At 38.6% G+C, this 26,489-nt stretch overlaps 1 protein-coding gene across 1 annotated transcript in view; it reads right to left on the reverse strand.

Annotated features, from left to right (window-relative positions):
- Nucleotides 1-26,174, reverse strand: part of RNF180 (ring finger protein 180) — a 189,835-nt gene extending 163,661 nt beyond the window's left edge. The window contains exon 1 of the mRNA XM_032336146.1: nt 25,843-26,174. The gene's annotated coding sequence lies outside the window, so the exon portion shown is untranslated. The remainder of the gene's footprint in view (nt 1-25,842) is intronic.
- Nucleotides 26,175-26,489: the final 315 nt, after the last annotated feature.

Below are 26,489 nucleotides of genomic sequence, written 5' to 3' on the forward strand. Positions count from 1 at the left end.
GAGCATCTGACTAAAGAATGAATGGGTCAACCAGGAAATTAAAGAAGAATTGAAAAAATTCAGGGAAACAAATGAAAATGAAAACACAACTGTTCAAAATCTGTGGGACACAGCAAAGGCGGTCCTGAGAGGAAAGTATATAGCAAAACAAGCCTTTCTCAAGAAACAAGAAAGGTCTCAAGTACACAACCTAACCCTACACCTAAAGGAGCTAGAGAAAGAACAGCAAAGCAAGCCTAAACCCAGCAGGAGAAGAGAAATAACAAAGATCAGAGCAGAAATCAATGAAATAGAAACCAAAAGAACAGTAGAACAAATCAATGAAACTAGGAGCTGGTTCTTTGAAAGAATTAATAAAATTGATAAACCCCTGACCAGACTTTTCAAAAAGAAAAGAGAAAGGGCCCAAATCAATAAAACCATGAATGAAAGAGGAGAGACAACAACCAACACCAAAGAAATACAAACAATTATCAGAATATATTATGAGCAATTATACACAGCAAATTTGACAATGTGGAAGAAATGGATGCATTCCTAGAGACATATACACTACCAAAACTGAAACAGGAAGAAATAGAAAACCTGAACAGACCCATAACCAGTTAGGAGATTGAAGTAGTCATCAAAAATCTACTAACAAACAAGGGCCAAGGGCCAGACAGGCTTCCCAGAGGAATTCTACCAAACATTTCAAGAAGAATTAATACCTATTCTCCTGAAACTGTTCCAAAAAAAAAAGAAATGGAAGAAAAACTTCCAAACTCATTTTAGGAGGCCAGCATTACCTTGATCCCAAAACCAGACAAAGACCCCATAAAAAAGGAGAATTACAGACCAATATCTTTGATGAAAACAGATGCAAAATTTCTCATCATAATACTAGCCAATAGGATCCAACAGTACATTAAAAGGATTATTCATCACAACCAAGTGGGATTTATTCCTGGGCTGCAAGGTTGGTTCAACATCTGCAAACCAATCAATGTGATACATTAATAAAAGAAAGAACAAGAACCATATGATATTCTCAGTAGATGCTGAAAAAGCATTTGACAAAGTACAGCATCCTTTCTTGATCAAAACTCTTCAAAGTGTAGGGACAGAGGTTACATACCTCAGTATCACCAAAGCCATCTATGAAAAACCCACAGCAAATATCATTCTCAATGGGGAAAAAACTGAGAGCTTTTCCCCTAAGGTCAGGAACATGGCAGGGATGTCTACTATCACCACTCTATTTAACATAGTACTAGAAGTCATAGCCTCAGCAATCAGACAACAAAAAGAAATTAAAGGCATCTGAATCAGCAAAGAAGAAGTCAAACTATCACTCTTTGCAGATGATATGATACTTTATGTGGAAAACCCAAAAGACCCAAAACATCAAAACTGCTAGACTCATACAGGAATTCAGTAAAGTGTCAGGATATAAAATCAATGCACAGGTATCAGTTGCACTTCTATACAACAGCAGCAAGACAGAAGAAAGAGAAATTAAGGAATCAATCCCATTTACAAATGGGTGTAATTGCACCCAAAAGCATAAGATACCTAGGAATAAACCTAACCAAAGAGGCTAAGAATCAGTACTCAGAAAACTATATAGTGCTCATAAAAGAAATTGAGGAAGACACAAAGGAATGGAAAAGTGTTCCATGCTCATGAATTGGAGGAACAAATATTGTGAAAATGTCTATGCTACCTAAAGCAATCTACACATTTCATGCAATCGCTATCAAAATTCCATCCATTTTTTTCAAAGAAATGGAACAAATAATCCTAAAATTTATATGGAACAAGAAAAGATCCCAAATAGCCAGAGGAATGCTGAAAAATAAAGCCAAAGTTGGTGGCATCACAATTCCAGACTTCAAGATCTATTAAAAAGCTATCATCATCAAGACAGTACTGGCACAAAAACAGATACATAAATCAATGGAACAGAATAGAGAGTCCAGAAATAGACCCTCAACTCTATGGTCAACTAATCTTCAACAAAGCAGGAAAAGGACGTCCAATGGAAAAAAGACAGCCTCTTAAACAAATGGTGCTGGGAAAATTGGACAGCCACATGCAGAAGAATGAAACTGGACCATTCCTTACACCACACACAAAAATAGACTCAAAATGGATGAAAGACCTCAATGTGAGAAAGGAATCCATCAAAATCCTTGAGGAGAACAGAGGCAGCAACTTCTTCGACCTCAACCGCAGCAACTTCTTCTTAGAAACATTGCCAAAGGCAAGGGAAGCAAGTGCAAAAATGAACTACTGGGACTTCATCAAGATAAAAAGTTTTTTTTTTTTTTTTTTAAAGATTTTATTTATTTATTTGTCAGAGAGAGAGAGCAAGAGCGAACACAAGCAGACAGAGTGGCAGGCAGAGTCAGAGGGAGAAACAGGCTCCCTGTGGAGCAAGGAGCCCAATGTGGGACTCGATCCCAGGACGCTGGGGATCATGACCTGAGCCGAAGGCAGCTGCTTAACCAACCGAGCCACCCAGGCGTCCCAAGATCAAAAGCTTTTGCACAGCAAAGGAAACAGTTAACAAAACCAAAAGACAACTGACAGAATGGGAGAAGATATTCACAAATGACATATCAGATAATGGGCCAGTATTCAAAATCTATTAAGAACTCATTAAACTCAACACCCAAAGAACAAATAATCCAATCAAGAAATGGGCAGAGGACATGAACAGACATTTCGGCAAAGAAGACATCCAGATGGCCAACAGACACATGAAAAAGTGCTCCACATCACTCAGCATCAGGGAAATACAAATCAAAACCACAATGAGATATCACCTCACACCAGTCAGAATGGCTAAAATTAACAAGTCAGGAAATAACAGATGCTGGTGAGGATGTGGAGAAAGGGGAACCCTCCTACACTGTTGGTAGGAATGCAAGCTGGTGCAACCACTCTGGAAAACAGCATGGAGGTTCCTCAAAAAGTTGAAAATAGGGCTACCTTACAACCCAGCAGTTGCACTACTGGGTATTTACCCTAAAGATACAAATGTAAGGATACAAAGGGGCATGTGCACCTGAATGTTTCTAGCAGCAATGTCCACAATAGCCAAACTATGGAAAGTACCTACATGTCCATCAACAGATGAATGGATTAAGAAGAGGTGGTATCTGTATACAATGGAATACTACGCAGCCATCAAAAGAAATGTAATCTTTCCATTTGCAATGATGTGGATGGAACTAGAGGGTATTATGCGGAGCAAAATAAGTTAATCAGAGAAAGACAATTATCATATGATCTCCCTCACATGAGGAATTTGAGAGGCAGGATTCGAGGTTTGGGGGCTAGGGAAAGAAAAAAATGAAACAAGATGGGATTGGGAGGGAGACAAAGCATAAGAGACTTTTAATCTCAGAAAACAAACTGAGGGTTGCTGGGGGAAGGGGGATATGCAGAGGGTGGTTGGGTTATGGACATTGGGGAGGATATGTGCTATGGTGAGTGCTGTGAAGTGTGTAAACCTGGCAACTCACAGACCTGTACCCCTGGGGCTAATAATACATTATATGTTAATAAAAAATAAAAAATTTATTAAAAAAAAGAAACGGGTAGTCTTTATAACTTATGTAATGATATAACCTATATAAAAGAAAAACTAGCTCCAAAAAAATAATACAACTTTGACATACCAAGTAGACAAGGATACATAAAACCAAATGAATATAAGAAAATTATATACCAATTTATTTGTGAACATGGATGCTAGAAGCCTAAATAAGATACTAGCCAAGAGAACCCAACAATTAAAACAAAGTTTTATGACCAAATAAGATTATTTTCAGAAATTCAAGGAATGTATAAAATGGAAAAGAAATCTATTCAATATATTCAACAAACTAAAAGATTCAAAGGAAAAAACACACAACCACCTTACAAGATGCAAAATAAAACTTCATTAAAAAATGAAAATATTTAGCATTGTAGACACAGAAGGAAGTTTGCCTAACTTGACAAGGAAGGAATTTATTGAAAACTTCAGTAATTATTATATTTGATCACAAAACTTTAAAAGCATCCCCTGAAAGTCAAGAAGACAATTTTGCTCACTATTCACCATATTATTCAACTTCACAGCAGAACTATTAGCTAACACAATTGAAGGAAAGTAAGGAAAAGGCTCAAGGACTGAAAAGAGTTAATAAGTGAAAAGGAAACTAAATTTCTGTTCTAATACATGACATCATTTTTTCTTTTTTGGGCTGCAGATATTTCCAACTTCTTAGGACTACGTAAATCACAGTGGTTAGCAAGTTTGTTCCATGATACTGAGGAGCAAACATGTATGGATAAACATTTCTATCACACACACACACACACACAATTTCTCAGTTCCCTTACCACACTGCTCATTCTCTTGATTTTCAGCTCAACTACATCACTTTCATGTACTTGGTACTGTATATAAAACTTTTATATACTGGTATATGTATTTGCCTTAAGCTGTTAAAATTCAACTTTTTAAAAAAGATTTTATTTATTTTAAAGACAGAGAAAGAGAGCATGAGCTTGTGGGTGGGGGAGGGGCAAAGGAAGAGGGAGAGTGAGAATCCTAAAATTGACTCTATACTGAGCATGGAGCCTGACCCCAGGGCTTGATCTCATGACCCTGAGATCATCCTGAGCCCAAATCAAGAGTCAGACCCTTAACAGATGAGCCACCCAGGCACCCCTAAATTCAGCTTTCTGATTTACATTCAATACTTCCAGTATTATTAATGAGCAGAGAGACACCTCCCACCCCCTTCCAGTACATTTCTTACCAGTTTACATGATAAGAATAAAAATCATGGGAAATACTTTCCCACACCGTTTTCCTTATTTGAAGGACATAGTGTGCTATTGAAAGAAATCTTCTAGGACACAATGTTAACATTTAAAAATAAGGTAATGCAGTGCTAGTAATATACTAATTCTCCTTTAGAATTGATTTCTCAGTCTAAGTACTTATTTATGGATACATGTACTCACTTTGTGAAAATTCATCAGGCTGTACACTTGCGATCCATCTCCTCTTCTCTATGTAATAACTTTCAATATAAAAATTACTTTAAAAACTTGCAGCGACTTCAAAGTCAGTCTTTGTTGCCCTCTCCCCTATCATAAAATCCCATGGTTGCCTCTATTTTGAGAAAAGTGGGTAAAAAATGCTCAATATGGAGCAATGTCTATAGTGGTAACTTTCATCATTTAGTTCTGGTTATGAGGTCAGTTTTTATGATAGATGGAAGTCAAGGAATTCCAACGGGAATGAGACAAGGAATCAGAGATGTTTTCCTACCTCTGCTTAGAAGGGGATTACATTACCAGGGAAAACTGGAGAATGCAGAAAATATAACAATGTGCCCCTGCTGGCCTCTCATTATAAAACCAATGTGCCAAAAATCAGTTCATACATGGAGACAGTCCAAGCCCCTTTCACCACCAAAGAACTGGTTAAACGCTAAAGGAGACTTTTGTAATTCAAACCCTGAACAAGTTGCGGTGGGTTAAGATAGAAAAAGCTAATGTTAAGGCCTCTCACATAAACATTATAGTTCACAATGTGCTACTTTTCCACACCAACTTCAAATCTAACAGGAGACAACAACAACAAAAATACACTTTCATGTTTCATGCATAGAACTTTGTATTCTAATTTTGTATCATAATAGTACAAAAAAGAGACAGCTTTAAATCAGCTATTTCCAGCAGTTTCATCATCTTTATATATTATTATCTAAAATTGGGGCAGAGAGAGGGAGAGATGAATAGGTGAACACAGGGGAATTTTAGGGCAGTGAAACTACAGTTTCGAATACTAGAATAGTGGATACATGATGTTATATGTGTGCTAAAACCTACAGAACCATATATAACATGAAGAGCAAACCCTACTGTAAACAATGGACTTTAAAAATAATACATCAATATCCTTTCATTAATTCTAACAAGTGTTTCACATGAATAGTAGATGTTAATAGGAGAAACTGTACAGGGGGAGAGGAATGCATGGGAGCTTTCTTTCTGCTCAATTTTTTTTTTTATAAAGCTAAAACTGCTCTAAATATAAAGTGTATTAATTAAAGATATATAATTATTTTGATGTCTAGTAATAGCATTATTTACTCAAAGTTATTAGTATTCATTAACAAAACAGGGTAAATTTATTTTTGCCTTGGTTATTTAAATAATTCAAAATAGCTCTTCCTCTGAAATTTGATACAATATTGGTTTTGCTAAATATACGAAAAATTTCTACATTGTAGAACAGGTATGGTACCTGTTTAGGGTTACTGAAATGCCATAACAGAATACCACAGAATTGGGTGGCTTAAACAACAGAAATTTATTTGCTTAAGTTCTGAAGACTAGAAATCCACTATCAGAGTGCCAGAAATTTGGGTCTCTCTTTTTAGCTTCCAGACAGCTGCTTTTCCCCTGTATCTTCACATGGACTTTCTACAATCCATGTACATTTCTGGTGCATCTTTCCATTCTTATAAGGATAGCAGTCCTATTAGATTATGGCCTCACCCTTACGATCTCATTTAAACTTAGTTACAGTTTTGAAGGCTGTATCTCCAGATACAATCATATTGGGGGTAAGCATTTGGACACATGGATTTGGTAGGGTAGCCTTGGGGGCAGAGTTCAGTCTACATTTCTTCCTCTGGTCCCCAAAACACATGCCCTTCTCACATGCAAAATACATTCACCCTATCATTCTAACAGCTCCAAAAATCTTAACCTATTCCAGAATCAATTCCCATTCCCAAGTAGCATCTAAGTCAAGAATGGGTGACACTTGAAGTATTCCTGAGGCAAAATTCTTCTACAGCTGTGAACCTATGAAACCAGAGTAATTATGTGTTTCTAAAATAAAATGGTGGGACAAGCAGAGGATAGACACAGTTCTATGCACGAAATATAAAACTGACTTTTTGTTGTCTGGTGTTTTAAACTTTAAAAAAAAAAGAAAAAGTCAATGTAAAAAGAAAAATCTGAAAGAAAAGAGGAGACAAGTCCCAGACAAGTTCAAAACCTAGCAAGCCAAATTTAATTGGATATTAAGGCTCAACAATAATTTTCTTGGGCTCAACGCTCTGCCCTTGAGGGCCCACCAAGGTAGTGGTTCTGTCTTCTGTCCACTGTGCAGGCTGCTTGGCACCCTTGGCCATGGGAGGCAGTCTTGCCCCTGAAGCTACGAGCAATGACAGCCTGGACAAACTGCAAAGGTGGCCCCACACTATGAAACTCGGGAGAGGAAAGCCTTGCCCTCTAGACCTGTGTACTCAGGGCCTGGACAGGCAATGGCACTCCTGCTAATCTCAGTTACCCTCGTGGTTATTGTTCACTTTTCTTGAAGGATAAGATGTGTTCATAGCTGGGTAGCTCTTTATCCTGTTTTATAGAATCCCATAAATTTAAAAGCCTTTCCTTCTTCTGTCCTCTTTAGTTCAAACTGGCAATGTCTCTGCTGGTATGATCTCATCTCTATTCTTTGTGTTTGTTGAAAAGGCTAATTAGATACAAAGGTAATCTCTTTTTGGAGGAATTAGGACTAGATTCCTATTGGATTAGGGCCTGATCCTTGACCTCATTTAACCTTAATTACCTCCTTAAAGGCCTAACTCCAAATAAAATTACATTAGGGGTTAGGGCTTCCACATATAGATATGGGGAGAGAGGGAAGACAATTCAGTCCATAACAGTACCTAGCGATACCACGCCAGTTTTCTCAACTTTCACATTATTAGAATGCTCATGTTTTATTGTGTTTCCTGTTAAAGAATGTGTAAAAGTAAAGTTCTGGCATAAAAGAAAATATTTAGTTCATAATTCCTCAAAAGGTAAAATTTATCTGCTAGTGAAAAAGAAAGAAATATGGCCAAAGAATTCGCAGGTCTCTTATCTATTATTTATGAATTTCTTAAAAATTAGCACCAAAGGATGTAAAATTGGTAAAAATGTGACATGAGTAATGCATACTAAATTAGAAAATAAAACACTAAACTGATTTAGCCAATTCAAACCATCTCAGAGGGAATAATATTTCTAACTTTATTTTTTAAAGAAAAAGCTAATGAAACTATACTATAGTTACCTATAGTTGATGTCAACCTCAACTCTCAATACCATGTTAACTCAGCAGAGTGGATGTTACTATTATGTTATATAATAATGAAGTATCTATACCCCTCAGGTCTGCTGAAGACTGGCGAGGAAGCAGTACGTCTATAGATAAACATGTTGGCGGGAGTCTATTTTCTGCTGATGAGATAGGATTCCTCTTTAATGTACAACCAAAACAGACATTAGCTCTTATAAAGCAATGATTCCATGAAGAAGAAGGAAGGAAGGAAGAAAGGATGGAAGGAAATAAAGAAAGAAAAAAGTCAGTCTTACTCTTTTGTAATGATGACAGCAGTAAAAAATCAGAACTATTAAAAGAAATTGGAGTATTTTTATTTTTTTAGGATTTTAATTATTGATTCGAGAGAGGGGGAGAGAGCATGAGCAGGGGTGGGGCAGAGGAGAAGTAGAAGCAGACTCCCCACTGAGATGGGAGCCAGACTTGGGGCTCAGTCCCAGGGATTATTTAGTTGAGCTGAGCTGAAGGCAGATTCTTATGACCTGAGCTGAAGGCAGATTCTTAAAACAGTGAGCCACAAGGCACCAAGTAGTTCATATACATATGTATTTATTTCCTGTATATATAAGGTTAACAAAAAATATATTGATGTCTGGCAGGATTTTTAGAGAATGACTACTAAATGATTTTTTAGAGCATGATTTTTTAGAGAATGACTACTAAAATCAGAGAGAAAATGACTTACATAATAGGTATTTTCCACTACTGATTAAGAAACACACTGGTCATACCTTCTGGGGGCTTAAATTAAAAATGTGTATATGGGGGCACCCGGGTGGCTCAGTGGGTTAAGCCTCTGCCTTCGGCTCAGGTCATGATCTCAGGGTCCTGGGATCGAGTCCTGCATTGGGCTCTCTGCTCGGCAGGGAGCCTGCTTCCTTCTCTCTCTCTCTCTCTCTCTCTCTCTCTCTCTGCCTGCCTGCCTGCCTACTTGTGATCTCTCTGTCAAATAAATAAATAAATAAAATCTTTAAAAAAAAATGTGTATATGATTTTTTTTTTTTTTTGCTTAAAACATCATGGTGTATTTTTAGCTTTTAGACTAAGGCATAGTTTGTCAACTAAAGGTCGTATATACTAGCAGTGTTTGGTACATTCTGTCTCCATAAAATGAGGAGGATTATTCCTTTTGCAATATAAAATGCAGACTGTTCTTAATGAAAGAGAAATCTCATTGTTACATAGGACACAATAACCCCAGGAGTAATCCATGACTATTTTACAGAAGTGGGCTTTGGAAACATGATTGTGAACATGAATAGAACACCTAATGTAGTAACTCTAGTGAGAATAACCTGCACAGATATTTTGTACACTGACGTCAGGTCAGCTCTCCTTGCTGATGGTTGATCTTGATCAGTGTTGTCAACACAGAAGAATAAAATATGCCCAAATCCAAACAAGCCAATGAAAAGAAGAATAACACTGTAATCAATTGTCAGTAAAAAGTTACAAAAATACAAATGACTGAGTTTTCAAAGTAATAAACAGCCACTACATTTGTTTGTGACCTGTGTAATAACACATCAGGACACAAAAGTAACCTTATGCTAAGCAAAAATTAGAAAAGGGTCTTATAGATATGACCAGATCCCTATGGAATTTATATGCCTTATGGGGCTCTGTAGTAATTCTGGAACACACGTTATTTAGTGAAAGCTAGCTTACAATTCAGCATTCCTCTTCCATTAGTTTCCAGTCTTTCTCAAGGGTATCAGATCCTGTATAAGTACAAATAAGAGACTGAATTGGCTGACTTCTAAACTGCCAATTCTGCAATTCTAGACTTAGTAGCTGTAGTGACTAAAACAGCAGTTAGAGCCAGCAAATTATTAATTCTAAAAATGTCTAAGTCACAAATCACAGAAGGAGAACTCAATCTTCTTTAGTAACTGTTGATGTCACACATTTCTGGATTCAAACATGATAAAGTCAATTTCAACAGCTTTATTTAAATGGTGCTGCACATACTTATGTATTCACATCCAGAAACATTGAATTTGAAAAGCATACAACTTTTGTTGATAACCAAGTACTAAGGAGTTCACACTACCTCCTCTTCATCTACCTACCTTTCACCCATCCTCTCTGCTACCTCCCCTGGAAAAGCTGAACTCTTAGGCATGATGCAAAGCATATTTAACTTTAAGGAGAAAAGGTAGTATGAATCTGAAGTTGCAGTAGCTACCCAGTTACTTCCTACCTTCTCCTGTAACTACATACAGTTACATACTACAATGCAATACCACCTCTTTATTCTTTTAAATTTCTCTTTTTTTCCTTTTCTTTCTCTCATACATATACCTCAGGCACTCAGTCCTGAATGCTCATTGCAGTTTTTCAATACAAGTCATACTTTCAAGAATTGAAAAAAAAAAATCGTTAAAGTACCACATTTTGTTAACTTTTGTATTTTGATTAATTTTGTCCATTTTAACTGCTACCATTCTTTGGTAAAAGAATGAACGAATTGGGGCACCTGGGCAGCTCAGTCAGGTAAGTCTATGACTCTTCATTTCAGTTCAGATGGTGACTCAGGGTCATGAAATTGAGCTGCACAATGGGCCCTGTTCTGGGCGTGAAAACTGCTTAAGAGTCTCTCCCTCCCTCTGCCCACACTCCTCCCACTTATACACACACACGCACATGTGCTCTTTCTCTCTGTGTCAAAAAATAAAAATTAAAATTAAAAAAGAAGGAATGAATTCTAAAGATGAATGGAAATAATAGTGTGTAGGACCCATATATTCACCAATTTCTTCATGCTACTTTCTAAGGGGGAAATATAAGAAAAAGTAGAAATTACATACAGAATTAACAGAACTGTAAGGAGAGCAAAATACACTTTAAAAATAAATGGTGTGCTTTTGTATTCAAGAAATCACCATAGAGTAAGTCTGCCATTTTTTTTTATTTAAAATTTTTTATTTTTTATAAACATATAATATATTTTTATCCCCCGGGGTACAGGTCTGTGAATCGCCAGGTTTACCCACTTCACAGCACTCACCATATAGCACATACCCTCCCCGATGTCCCTAAAGGTCTGCCATTTTTTGTTTCAGTAATAGATTTAGTCATTTTGGGGATTTCTGAGGCATCTAAAATATGTCTCATGTATTTTAAATAAAACTGCCAATAATATCCCTAACTGGACTGAGAAGAGACAGCATAAAGAAGAAAATAAAATCAGGAGATTGTTTAAAATCAATCTTAAGTTGTGCTTTGAAGCTACAGATATTCATTCATTCAATAAGTATTTGCCAGGCATCTACTATTTCGTCACAAACATGTACTGTGAAAACATATGAGACACTGAGAGGGGTTCTAAGCCAGCTGGGTGAGAGAGAGTACACAAAATTATCAGGGTTCTGGGAGGGAAACACCTCAATGAAGAATTGATCTTGAGGTTCAACAAAGGCTTATTTCCCCCAAATCTTTCTCAGACTGATTTCTAGCAAAGTAAGTAAGAGCTATAAGGTATTTACTTTATGTTAAATATTTTAATATGATATGAGCCATGGTCTTAATCAAAAGGTGGCACTAAGTAGTTGTCTAACTTGCCATGCTTTTATTGGATGGCTATATTCTTTTCAGATGGGTAAAGTATCCACAACCAAGAAATGATTCCAATGCGAAAGTGGCAGCAAAGATAAGCGCAGTAACCTGGCTTCAAAATCCAGTTTTCCTCTAAGCAAAAGGAACAGTTACACAGAGAGGCTTTTTGTTGGCTATAGAGGCAACTATATACTTGGTTACTGGGAAAGATTGTCAGTAATTGAGATCCAAACAGAAAAAAAAAAAACAAAAAACCCGTAGGTATGTCCCAGTGGGTAAAGCACTGACCTGGAAGCTAAAAACCTTGGGCTTCTTTACTTAATTATCCCATCATCTCCCCCCCCAAAAGGGTTTACAGCTCCTGGTATTTTACCACTTGCTCTTTCCTGAGTAGTCTTTAATTGTGAATAGTTCATGAGTTACTTAAGTCTCTGATTAGTACTCAAGTCACTGTACCACCAGGGATGACACTAATGCATACATTTATTTCTTCCTGTACTCTGTAAGCTCCCAGAAAAAAAAGTAAGATTTAGTTTTAGATAAAATTCTTTTTTTTTTTTTTGAAGATTTTGTTTATTTGAGACAGAGGGAGAGAAAAAGAGCATGGGGAGGGAGAGACAGAGGGAGAGGTAGAAGCAGACTTCCCCATTGAACAGGGAACCCAGTGTGGGGCTCAATCCCATGACCCTGAGATCCTGACCTGAGCCAAAGGCAGATACTTAATGAGTCACCCAGGTGCCCCAAGTTTTAGATAAAATTCTAAGTATAAAGCATAATGAAAAACACTGCGGCAGTTATTCAGCCAAAAGCCAAGACTCTGATCAGGGTGGGAGCAGTGGCGGTAGTAAGTAATGGTCAAATTCCAGATACACACTGTAGACAGAGCAAACAGGATTTCCAGACAGAGTGAACATAGGGTCTGAGAGAAGAATCAAGCATACCTCCAAATTTTTTAGTATGAACGACTTTAAGGATGGAACTGCCATCAACTGATATGGGGAAGGATGCAGGTGCATGGAGTTCAGTTTAGGACACATTAAACTTGAGAGGCCTATTTAACTTTCTTTTTTAAAAAAGATTTTATTTATTTATTTGACAGAGAGAGAGCACAAGTAGGCAGAGCAGCAGGAAGATGCGGGCTCTCTGCTGAGTAGGAATCCCAAGGGGGCTCGATCCCAGAACCCTGGGATCATGACCTGAGCTGAAGGCAGATGCTTAACTGACTGAACCACCAAGGCACCCATTGACTTGCAAGTATAACTATTAAGTACACAGATGGATTCAGGAATCTGGACTAGTAAAGAGTGTCTGAGCAGGAGATTTAAATGTGGGATGGTTCTCTAAAGCCAGACAATGGTTGAGATCTACAAGGTTTTAAGTATGGAAAAGAACCAAATACTGACCCCTCATTCTCACTCAGTTCCTCCTGAGTTTTATAATCTTAGAACATAAACTCTCCCATGAGACAAGTATGGGGCCCTGTCTGAGGACCTGTCTCTCCAAAAAGAAGCCTCACACTGAACAGGTGCTGAAAGGACATCACCAGAACAAAAATACCTGTTAGGGAAGCTTCTCAGTTTGTGTATATTGGGGCGGGGGGTGGGGCTCCTTGGCTCATCTTGGTAGTATAAATTCAAGATCTAAAATCTGACAGAGATCACAAGTAGGCAGAGATACAGGCAGAGAGAGGGGGGAAGCAGGCTCCCTGCTCAGCAGAGAGCCCAATGCGGGGCTCTATCCCAGGACCCTGGGATCATGACCTGAGCTGAAGGCAGAGGCTTTAACCCACTGAGCCACCCAGGCGTCCCAAGATCTAAAATCTGAAGTTAAGGCTTCTCAGTGATTGAGGAGACATGAGAATCTGAAAATGGAAAAAGGAAAAGAATCAAATCAACCACTTACTTATTCTACCTTTTCTAAACAGACTATTTTAGGATAACCAAAGAGTTAGTGAGGAAAAACTCGATGAGGCATCATGCTAATAAATATAGGGTGATTAATACAATCACCATTTTTCAACCCCTAATAAAATGATAGATTTAGGGGAAAAGACCCTCAAAAGATATAAGAAACATTAGAAAAAAGGGTAATTAACATTATTTTATAATATAAATACAAGGCTGTACCACATGAACTCAAAGATCAACCCTAACATCATCACTAAAGAACCATAAATAAGTAGAGGACAACTGTATTAGTTTGCTAGGGCTACCATAACAAAGTACCACAGACTGGATGGCTTTAGTAACAGAAATTTGTCTCACAGTTCTAGAAGCTAGAGGTCTAAAATCAAGGGACCATCAGGATTGGTTTTCTCTGAGCTCTTTCTCTTTGGGTTTTAGATGGCTTCCTTCTCATGGATCCTCATATGGTCTCTGAAGGCACCCATCCTGATGCCTTTTTGTGAATCCAAATTTCCTCGGCTTATAAGGACAACAATCAGACCGGATAGAGGCCTACACAAACAGCCTCATTCTAACTTAAGCCCCTCTTTAAAGACTTTATCTCCAAACACAGTCACATTCTGGGATACTGGGAATTAGCTCTTCAACATATTAATTTGCAAGGACACATTTCAGCCCATAAAAACAACCAAAAATAATGCACCTCCTGAGATAATGCAATTAAAAGTACTCAGCACCATCTATATTCTTTAAAAAAAATTAAATTGGAACCAAATCGAGCATCAAAATCTGAGAACCATTTTTCTTTACTAAATGAAGAATAAGGGGACATTTTAAATGACAACAATAAGCATACAACTGGCCATATACAGAATGTGAAAAATTCCACAAATGACTTTAAGAGATATATCAATCAAATGCAATGTGTAGACCATGTTCAATCCTGATTTGAAGAAGTTGGCTCTAAAAAATGTGTTTTTGAGACAAATGGGGAAAAGTACACATGAACTATGTATTGGATCATACTAAAAAATGGTTAACCTTGTGGATGTGAGAATATAATGCATTAATATTTTTTTAAAGGTCCTCAGGCTACAGAGAAATATTGTAACTTTGGTTATTTATAGGCAAAACTATATAATAGAGAAACAAATGACATAATGTAGGAAGAAGAAAAATGAAAGAATAATAGCTATTAAAGCTGGCTGATGGATACAAAAGGATTCATTATGCCATTCTCTCTACTTCTGTGTATGTTTGAAATTTTTTATAAATAAAGTTAATAAAGAGAATTTTCAAATGAGACTTTTCTCTGTATTCTTCTCAGAGACTAGGTCAATATAGACTTTCTTATAAGCTCTCTGGGTCAGCAATTTTTTTCCCCCTCATCTACTGTTTTATTGAGAATGTTGCCCTTTCTAAATCCTGGTTTTACTGGGAAGTTTCTGTTGCCACCTCTCTGCCCTCATGTGTAGCCAAGGACTCTGGTATCCTGGATGACTAGAGGTATTAAAATCCGTGTCCCTAAGTAAAAACAAAGGAAACAAGCCCCTATGTCATTGAACCTAGGCAACCTCACTCCAAGAGCAAGGACACTTTCTGTCTTGGGTCTACTTTCCAAGCTCTCCCCGCCTTTGTCCTTGGTTCCGCTGCTTTCTTTTATTTTGTTACAATTTCATCTATGAATCTACATGATACATAATCAAACATTTCTAAACAGGTCCTAGATATCTGGAGCACAGGTTTCAGGTTATCGTAACTGGTAGCCTCTCCTGTGCAAGAAAAACTTCTTATTATTCCTGTTATTTAGCAGTGTCACTCAGAGTTATAGCCATGATTCTTAGAATTTGTTCTGAAAACTTGAAAACCCAGAAAGAAAGGTGAGGGAAGAGGATTAAGGTGAATTAAGGGTAAAGCTTCCTTGCCATTTTTTTCAAAAAAGATAGAATGGAGGGAAGCCGGGGTGGCTCAGTCAGTTAAGCGTCTGGCTCTTGATTCTGGCTCATGTATTGATCCCAGAGTCCTGGGATCAAGCCCTGCATTGGCTTCTGTGCTCAGCAGGCAGTCTACTTGTCCTTCTCAGTCACCCTTTGCCCCTCCCCAACTCACACACACATACACACACTCTCTATATATAATCTTAAAAAAAAATAAAAAGTGTAGGATGGAATAGAATTTCTCTAGCAGACCAAGGGCGAACTGTGAAGAAAGGAAGACAATTCATTCCATACGCTCTATAAACAATACGCAAATAAATGTGCGGCCTCACAAATTCTAGGCCAGAAATTATGGTTCTAGTCACCAAAATTTTACTTTATGAAAATCTGAGACATTTTATTCTCTACACTGAAGGAAGAGTCTGTTGAAAATGCAAAACCAATCCTCACTCTCCTGCTTCTTTAGAGGCTTCCTCGTACTTTGCTGACCAGGTTGCTGCCCAAGCTCTGTCCCTGTCTGCCCTATAGTCCAGCAGTCCAGCCTTTTGCAGATCCTCCACTCTACTGGCTCTCTCCTCCGACTCCTATCGCTGGATCCCTGGAGAGCTCACCTCTAGCCTCTAAGGGGTACCTCCATATTCTTCAAGTCTCGGCTTAAATACCCCTTTCTGGGGGGATATGGATAATAAACTATTATTTTCCACTGAAGACCTTTCTTATTCTCCCTCAGAACATTCATCACACTTTTAATTACTTGTTCCAGGTCCATCTTCCTTGCTGAGTTGCAAGCTTCTTGACAGTTCTATCTACTATAGTGCTAACACAGTGTGGAGCATCAATCAGTTGACTGAGTGAGTGAGCAAGTAAGCAGAGGAAAGAAAAAAAAATCACTTCCTTACTCTGCTTAACATCGAGGCAAAACTTATTGGCATCACCAGGGTATTCTGGCAAACACTACCAAAGGTCTGGTCTCAGCCTCATAAAGCTATTATAAAGGCTGACTTTTTAGAGGCTCCATCTTGGAACATTGTCTGAGTTGCAAGACATCCTATGTGGTTGGATGACTATGAGTTTCTGGATGTATTCAAATTATTTATAAACCTCAATGGAGAAATCCATCAGAAAAATAGACTTTTTCTCTTTTTAATTAGCAAAGGGCCAGAAAGAGATAAATACACTCTTTATATATTTAAACTGAAATCTCTATAAATACAATATGAAGTCAAAGAGTTGGTATTATTTTAAATACTAGCTAGTATTTTCGAGTACAGTACTTATAAAATGGCATTAGCTCTTTTAATCATCAGGACATTCCGGTGAGGTAAGAATTGTTAACTTCATTTCACAGATACGGAAAACTGAGGCCCAGAGAAGGTAATTAACTTTCTAAACTATTCTCACCACTTTGTGAAGGCAAAGTTCTTATTTTCTTGAGTCTTAAGATTTATAAGGATAGGAGGAGTGAAGTGGATTGAAGCCCTCATGGACAGTTTAAAGTTGGGATGGGGCAAAGTCCTCTCTGTTAAGCTATCTACTGGGATAGAGGAGGCAAAAACACTACAGCCTGCCCACCCCCACTCCCCCACCTGCTGGCATCTTAGATGACTACAGTTAAGAAGAGCAGATGGTAAGGCATGGAAACGGCAGCTAGTTACAAGTATCAAGATCTACTTTCAGTCTTGATCAGCTTTTCGGTGGCATCAGAAGTATTATCCTTTAGCCATTCTAACAATAAAGCAGGGCCCAATAAGCCAACAGAGCCTGCAAAAACTGCACACACTCCTAGCTTACCGTCTGGATATTGGTACTTTTTTGGTTTTAACATTTGCATTGACTTGGTGTACTTTACATCATGACAAACCTATCATTTATTCTCCCATTTACCACTGCCTGGCAAGCAAGTGCTTGTCTACGTAGAACCGTGCTATCCTACATAGACAGTCCTTCATCATGGATCACTCTGAAATTCAATAATGCTCATAACTAAGAATATGTGGCTTATGATCATCCTGAAATGGCCATGCTGCACTAGTGATTCTTTCTGTCTTCCCCTTCACTGAGGCCCTCAGAGGCTACTGAAGAATGTACCGTTTGGCTTGCCTTCTTTAAATGTTTCTCAACCTGTGATGCGCTAATTTATCCCACATTCCAAGCAGTTACTCATGATTCAGTGCATCTAATATGCATAATTTCACAACAAAACATTTAATGATAATCAGTTAGACTGTCTAATGAAACAGATTCAATTTTTAAAATTTCTTTTGAGAATGCCAGTATTTAAGAAAGTGGCAGTAGCACTGTTGCCCCCATACAAAAGCTTGTAAGGGATTCCAAAATAATATCTTGACAAAAGAAAAGAAGAGCTTAAATATTTCACTATTTGCCGAACACCTGAAGCATAAATTGAATACTCAGGATACAAACATATTATTCATGCAACTACTACCTATGAAGCCTTTGAAATTAATGTTACATCACGGTTTCTTTCAATAATAAACCTTCCTCTGTTCCACAGTATTTCAGAGATTTCATTTTAGGAATGAATCACAGGAAGACCTGACTAGACTTTGTGTGAAACAGACAAAGTAAAAGAATTACCATGATCACTCTTCTACCCACCTACTCAGATCTATGGTGGCAGAGCTTGCAAAAATACAAAAGCACTCAATCCTGTTTCCTGTCTCTAGAAGGCTTTCACCAACTGGTTCCCTGTTCCCTTCTGTTCTTTAGACGGGGCATCATGCCCCACCCTTTACTGCCCATCCATTTCCCTGGGAGAGAAACCGACATGACCCATGCAAACCCAGATACAACGGCAATTCTGCCATACACTGTAAACAGGGTTCTTTGCATTTCAGTTCTCCGAATACTCTGTGGCACCTGCCACAAACCCCTACAATTCCCGCCTGTGCACTTGCTGCTATTTGTGTGGAACACAGCAAGTGAAAGAACATCCAGGAGTTTCAGGGCAGTGTCCGAGAGGCTGAGAGGGATGTCTTCGCAGTTTGCTAGTTGGTAGAGGACTTACCTACCTGAGGGAACTGACTGAAGGACAGAAAGAAGCCTCTTAGTCTGTATTTATCAGGCAGTCTGTATCAACAACAAGGGTGGCAAGGAAATGTAGGCACTAATGTACAGAAATTCTTCTGAGCAGAGGACAACCTACTCTTAGAGTCACTTTTTCCCCTGGTTTTTGTGTTTTATGAGGTTTTTGGTTTTTTTAAATTTTATGTCGTGTTTTCATTTTATTCTGTATCTTCATAGGAACCGCATGAGAGAGAGAAAAAATTACTGGAGGCAACTATTCAGATACCAATTTTGAACAGGGAAACATTTGTACAACTTGTTACAAGATTAATAATTTTATGGATATTCCAGTGTTAAGATATATGGCATGTTTACTTCTTACCTAGAAATAATTTATATCAGTAAGGTAAAAAACTGCAAAACTTGGGAAAACACTATTTCGAGAAGAGGAAATGCACATGGCTAGCAATCATATGGAAAGTGGTCAATTTCACCAGAAATGGGGAAAGTTAAAGTTAAAATAAGATACCATTTTATGACCATTACATTGGGGAAAATTTAAACATCTCACAATATCCCATGTAAAAAACGATATGAAGCTACACCGACAGTCTCATCAACTGCTATGGGGAAGTACAAGTAGGCACAACTGTTTTGGAAAGCAAACTGCCAAACTGTGGTAAAAGAGAATGTTTACCTACTGATTTACAGTTTTACATCTAGGTTTTTATGTACATAAAATATATATAAGAACATCCACCTTAGCAACACTTTGCAGTAGGTCTGACGCATAAATTTCTGTTCATTGATACAATTTAATACTGTATAGCAATAAAAGCAAACTAGAGGGACATGTATCTAGAAAAAATTCCAAATTATGTTAAATAAGGAAAAAAGGCTGCAGAAATATACTCATTAAAAAATGACATACACAGCATAGTGACAGTTACGAAAAAAACTTTCAGGGCATGTGCAACAATGTTATATTTTGTTAACAGATACATCCTGAGATAGTATAAGTTTAAAAATATGAATGGGAATAAAAGACACCAAGTCTAAGATAATTGTAACCACTAAGAAGGAATATAGGGGGCTTAAATCTTATTTTTAAAAATCAGAAATAATAGTAGAATGTTAATTTTTATTTGACTAAGTAATGAAAACATGACTCTTCATGTTATTATTCACTATTTGAAATGTTTTATGATTTTTATAAACTACAAATTATTTTTAGTAACATGGAAACCACATATTCTGCACCCTATATCATAAGCATTTCTCAATGTTAATATCTAAAACATTTATTTTGATTTCAAGAGTACATAAAGCAACATTAGAATTGCATTAGAGGCTTACTTACAGTCCTGTATATACAATGAAGAGAAAAAGAGGCTATGACCATAATCTTTGGGTCAAAGAGATTAACTTTGCTAGTGCTTCTCACGTGTTGTGTATCTGAAATATCTGAGTATTTTTTAAAAGAACAGATGCTCAGTAAATAAATAAATAAATAAATGGACAGATGCTCAAGCCTTATCCTAAACCTGCTTGAGAATCATTGCTTTGAGAACCACATACAGCTAAGACTGAAAACCACTGATCTATCAACATGGCACAAAGAGAAAAATGAGCAATCCTGATTGATTAAGATAAGTCACATGGTTGAAATGGTAGAGGGACAGGTTTGTCAATGACTATGCAGATAGTTCTATGCCTCCCACCTATGCACTGTACAAGAAAAACATAAAACGTGAGAATAATTAAGAAGGCATGTATAATAATTTCGTAACAGCTAACATCACAAGGGAAAAAAAGAAAGACAGTAGTTCAAATGAAATGCATCATTCACAAATGAGGTGTTCTTACATGACAGTAACTAAATTAGACTAGAAAAACAAAAACAAAAACAGGACATCACAGAACTGTAAGAGAGTGAAGCTGGGGTACTTATTTCCCTAGCTCCTTCCTTGCTTGGTCACAGAAAGGCCAGAGCTGTAAGTTGGACAGACTTTTCCACATAGTTACCCTCTTTGGGCTTTAGTCATGGTTCTCTTCTTAATATCCATTCAGGCCTAGGGAAAGTAATGGCTCCCACTACTGCTAGTCCTGGGATGCTTCACCATCCATTGTTGGCTTATTTTAATCCAGGCATACCTTTCAAGTTAAACTCTTCTCCATTATCCCATTTAAGACTGCAACCTACTTTCTACTAGAATACTAACTGATATAATTGTGAAGCATGAAAAAATTGTACCTGAGTATCTGATTAATAAATTTATTTCATAGATCTAATGTTATAAGGTGGTGTATCCTATTATCCAGTGTTCTAGTTCATATATATGATTCAGAAACAAATATATATTTAAGGTATGACTTGTGCCTTTGAGGGAAAAAAAATCAAGATGGAGAACAAGTTCAAATAGAAAGTGAAATAATAAAAGACAGAGAAAGTAACCAACACATAGAACTATCTGGTAAACTATAAACAAGAACTAGGAAGTCAGGGAAAGCTTTGTGGAAAACAGTGGTATTACAGTGGGGTCTTAAAGAATAGAGAGGATTTAGAGAATGTTAGTCAAGTAGAGTGGAGAGAAATGGATACTTTGAGCAAGAAAACTAAAATAAGCCAAAACACTAAATTGGGAACGGATATGGTTGTTTGGTGAGCAAACAGTATAATGCCTGACTAAAAGAGAGAAAGCTTTATTTAAAGCTATACAGCCTTAGCTGGTTTTAAGTCAGATAGGTGTAGCCATGTAAATATTTATTATACAATTTATATATTATCCTAAAGACCAGTAGTCTGAGAAAAAAAATGGGTTTTGCCATAAAACCAAAAATTAAAAGAGAGTATGGCCAGAAAAATACACCTCAGTTTTAATTTCTATCTCTATTAAGTAAACTTTAAACAGTCCTCAATCTACTCATTGTACCATTGGCCCAACTGTCTACAGTATTCATTAAAAGCTGTCTACTTTGGTGCCCATACTTCAATTCTAGCCCCTTGGATGAATTTTTTTAATAGGCTTCTAAATAGGACAAGCAATTCTCAACCAGAATACCTCTCATGCTTATCTCAGCCATTTTATGAAGGATGCTTTGAAGCTGCTTTAAAAATGTGTGCTAATGATGTACTGGTTGTTTCTAAAGTCTTCCAGCTATCACACCATCAGTGAATTAGTCAGATAAAGAGATTATAGAATTTGAGACCAGTTCTATTATTAATATAACCTTCTTCAATATTTCTGCTTGCTACAGAGAAATTTATCAGGATTAAAAAAAATGCAATGGATTTTCTTAGCTTTTCCACTTTTCTAAAAGATTTGCCACTCAAGCCATTTCCTTACATTTTTTTTTCAAAATCTAAGGAAGCAATAAAACACCTTGTTAAACAATTAATGTTTACAGTACCAAGAATACTTAGATTTCATCAATATGATTCTATTTTAATATACTTTATCATATACTAGGGTGAAAAAGATATTTTTTGAAGATTTATTTGAGAGAGAAAGGGAGAGAGATGGTGCCCATGCTTGTGTGCTGAGGGAGGGGCAGAGACAATTTTAAGCCGACTCTGTACTCACACAGCCCATTATGAGGCCTAACATGGAGCTCCATCTCATGATCCCTGAGATCATGACCTGAGCCAAAATGAAGAATTGGATGCTTAACCAACTGAGCCATGAAGATGCTCCCAAACACATTTTAATGTGGGTATTTTTGTGTCCCCATTTTACTGTGGACTACAATCAATTGTCAGGGTATGAAACAAATTATTAGTTTCAAAATACTTAACAAACATGCAAATGTACACATAGAAATAAATATTTCTATGTACGAAAATACACACAGACATAGAACTTTAGCCTTCAAGTAGGCATTGCCCCCTTCAGAATGTTCCCTCTGGGAAGGATGCAGTTATTCTCACAATGTTGCCATTATTTAAAACTATTACTAAGTTACCCTTTTCAAATAGCTTTCATAGCCTTTCAAATAATCTTTTAAACATCCTTAATAGTGGTAAAATCTTGAATATACAAATGAGTTTCACAATTATGCAGAAATCATTTTATCAAGTTTTTCAAATAAAATATGGGTTCAAAATGAGTTACTTTTTTTTAATTGAAAAAGTACAAACACAAACCAGTCCTTATAAAAGTGATCCTTGAAGTATGTTTCTTTTACTTATAAATGGACTAGAAATTGCAAAAGATTTGAAATAATTGTGACTCGCAGCAATACTTTTACAAGTGTTTAGCTTCCTAAAGTGACTACTTAGAATGACCACTCTCTTTCAAAAACTTATTAACAGCATGTTTGCAGGGAGGGGCAGAGTTTCATGACTCCACAGTCACACTTTGAAGTCACAGGGCATCTTTTTTTCCATGTAGTTAACCATATTTACTTCATTAATTCTCTAAATATCCCTTATGAGAGAAAGGCCAGATTATCATTTCTTTTTCCCCCCCCAGGTAGCTGAATGAAGGCTGAATAAGGAAAGAATCTTGTTTATTTCACGAGTCGATAAATGAGTCTAGGCATACTGTGCCCTAACATTTGTGCTATGTAGTTAGCAAAATGTAAATGAAATGTTTTAGCTTTATGCTGCTGGATAGAAAGGCATTAAATGAGGTAGATGTGTCATAAAATATTACAGAGATCTATTAAAATGATTATTAATTCATTGCACACTTGCCTGAAAGAATTCTTGCTTCATGTATGACAGCTACTTATTAAAGAGGCTGGCGTCTACCTTAAAATACACTCATAAGCATTCTGCTGGAGTCTACTTTATCAAAAAAAAGAATGCTACTTGATTTTAGAAAGAAAAATAACTTCATTTTGAAAAACCAAAAATACAAATCAAAGAGAGGAAGAAAAACGGGCAGTAAAAGATCTATCAGCAAACTCATGTAAGAGCAAACCCTAGGGAAACTGGTGAACAGCTGCTGGTTGTGGAGAGTTAAAAAACAACAAAAATGCATGATTACAAGTCAAATTTCACTGAAATTATTGAAATGGTTATTCTCCTAAACTTTTAATTCTTCTGTTTGAGAAAAGAAAACCTGCTGCTCAATATTCTAGAACACCTATGTGCCCACTTCTTCCGTTCTATTTATTCATTAAATAAATATTTAGGGCTCCCAGCAGCACCATATTTAAATAGGATATTAAAGATCTGATAGGCCAAAGACAAATTTAGTCCTCACTGTTACTCCCTGATCCTATTCAACAACTGAAACTGTAACAGCGCTCCAGCTGGTCTTAAGGGCTAACTTGCTTCAAGTTAACACACTCCTTGTTTGCTGATTTAAGGCCCTGGATCTGTAATAAAACTAATTTGTTTTCTTTGAGATCTGCAGACCACTGGCCTTGGACTAAGAGACTAGAACCCTCCCAGGGCACAGAGGCCCACAAGTATGCTTAAAGCCACCTCAACTTTCTGATTAGCCCAGCAATCTTTCAGCCAATTTTTTTCTTTTTCGTTTTAAGGCCACACGAATGACTCCACTGATCTCCCTTTGTCCATCTGTAAATCTTGCCCTCCACTGCATAAAGAACAGAGTACTCTTGTACAACCACCCCTGGGTACCAAGGAACCAGATCTTGCACAGCCTCCAAGTACCAAGATAACTCGGTAGCTGGTATCACCAAGTCTACATGTAATCAATAAATGTTATAGAGTACTATACTCCCTTAACTGATTAAACCCCTTTAAAAACCTCTGGGCCACACAGAAACCTAGGAAGGCCTTTGGACAAAAGTCTACCTTCTCCCCCAGAGGGCTGGTCTTCTGAATAAAGCTCATATTCCTCTCCAACCAAAACTCATCTCTTGAGGAGAGGAGGGATGGGGGTGAACAGGGTGATGGGTATTGAGGAGGGCACCTGCCTTTGATAAGACTGGGTGTTATACTTAAATAATGAATCACCAAGCACTATACCAAAAATTAATTATGTGCGATACAGTGGCTAACTGAACATAACTTGAAACACACACACACATAAAAAACAACAACAAACAAAGTAAGCAAACAAAAACTAAACAAACAAACAAAACCCTCCTCTCTTGGATATTGGTCTTTCCAGCAACAGGCAGCTGAACTTAGATCTCCCCAACAAAATGATTCCAGTCTTTTAAGCAACACTTTTTAGGGGTAATATTCCCAGAGTCTGAAAAAAACTCAACTCCATTTTTAATGAGAGGTCTTAGTAATTAAGGACTTACAAAACATAAAGAGTATCCAATGGGCATCCTGAGCCCTACATTTTGTGCGGGGTTAAGTGACTGGACCAAGAATAACTCTCAGCCAGACAAGTTCTAATCACACCTCCCACAACGGCTGGCTGCTTAGTTCTGATAAAATCATGTTTCGGCGTGGGTGCCTCAGCTGTCTGGTCTATAAAATGGGGTAATTTAATAGGTACCTGTCCATACAACGCTCCTTTGAAGTTAACTAATGAATGCTCTCTTGGATGCACCTGAAACGATCAGATGCTACTAAAGTATTGAGTACTATCTGGAAAAGAACACGGGGTAATACATACACATTAGTGCTAAATAGGGCAGTAAGAATAACAGCCCCCGCCCCCAATCCTCTCCTCATCTCCGCCCCGCTGCACAAAGCGTCCTTATAACCTCAGCCTAGCCAAGTCTGTACACTCTGGATCCACGACTGCAACAAAAGCAGCTAAAAGGCCAACACCAAAATGGACCAGACAAAAGAAAGTGGCTCTGAGCGGAGGCAGCGGGCCACAGAAGGGGGGTGTGTGCCGACTCCTCCCAGAAGCTCTCAGATGAAACAGGACTCAGTTCCCCAGCTCCGACCCGGAGGGCATCCGACAATCGACCCAGTCGCCCACCATCCGCTCCCTGCCCTCCGCCGGAACCCTGCTCCCCCTGCCCCCAAGCGTGGCCCCGATCTTCACGGCCCTGGCTCGCATCTCCAGACCCGGTGTAATTCCACCCGGTCCAGGGTCGCGCCCGGAAGGCTCCGCAGACAGCCTCAAGGGCTTAAGTTAAACCGCGGGGGCCGCGTCACCTGAGGCCGGGGCGAGAGGCAGCCAGGCCAGCCCCAGCCGAGCCCCAGCCCAGCCCAGCCCAGCCCAGGCCAGCCCAGCCCTCCAGCAGTCCTGGCTCCCCGCGACTGGAGTCCGGCAGAGCCACCACAGCCGGTCAGGGCCGGCGGAGGCCAGACACCGTCGGGGAGGCGCGCCCCGCCGGGCTCTGAGCCGCCAGACCTTACCTGCGTCTGTGTCCGGGAGCCGTGGGCTCCGCGCCCCCTCCTGGCGCGCCCCGCGCCCCACGCCCCGCAGCCCGGCTCGGAGGACTCGCAGCGCCGCGGCTCTAGCGGCCGCGATGCCGGTTCTGCGAGACGGGAAGCGACAGGAGCCAAACCCCGCGGAAAGCGCTCCGGCTCGCCTGGGTCTCGGCGCCCCGGCGCTCCGCGCTACACAGCGCCCAGCTCACTCACCTCGGTGGGTTCCGCCCCGGCTGAGTGTGGGCGACGCCCCGCCCTGACCCACTGCCTACCCGAACGAGCGGCGCCAGCAGTGCCGGGCTCGGCGAGACCCGGACCAAGTTGTTCTCTCTTGCCGTCCCTTGCCAGAGCCACCGAAGTTTCCCGGGCCTCCTGCAACCTCGGCCTCACCCAGTCGCAACCGGAGGTCTGAGTTCCGAGCCCACCTGCTGGGTCTGTTGCTTCTTGTGCCTGAATTTCCACCTTTGTTCAGCTGGGATTCATTACTAAAGTGTTCTTGACTTCATTCTTGACGAATTACGGTTCCTTTGTGAGTTGATGACCAGAAGTAAATCAAAAGTGCTTATTCGGGGAGTGTTGGGGAGGGGGGAGAGGGTCCTCTTGGAGTAAATCTTGCCTTGTCAACAGCATAT

The sequence above is a fragment of the Mustela erminea genome, chromosome 3, assembly GCF_009829155.1.
Source record: "Mustela erminea isolate mMusErm1 chromosome 3, mMusErm1.Pri, whole genome shotgun sequence".
NCBI lineage: Eukaryota > Metazoa > Chordata > Mammalia > Carnivora > Mustelidae > Mustela > Mustela erminea.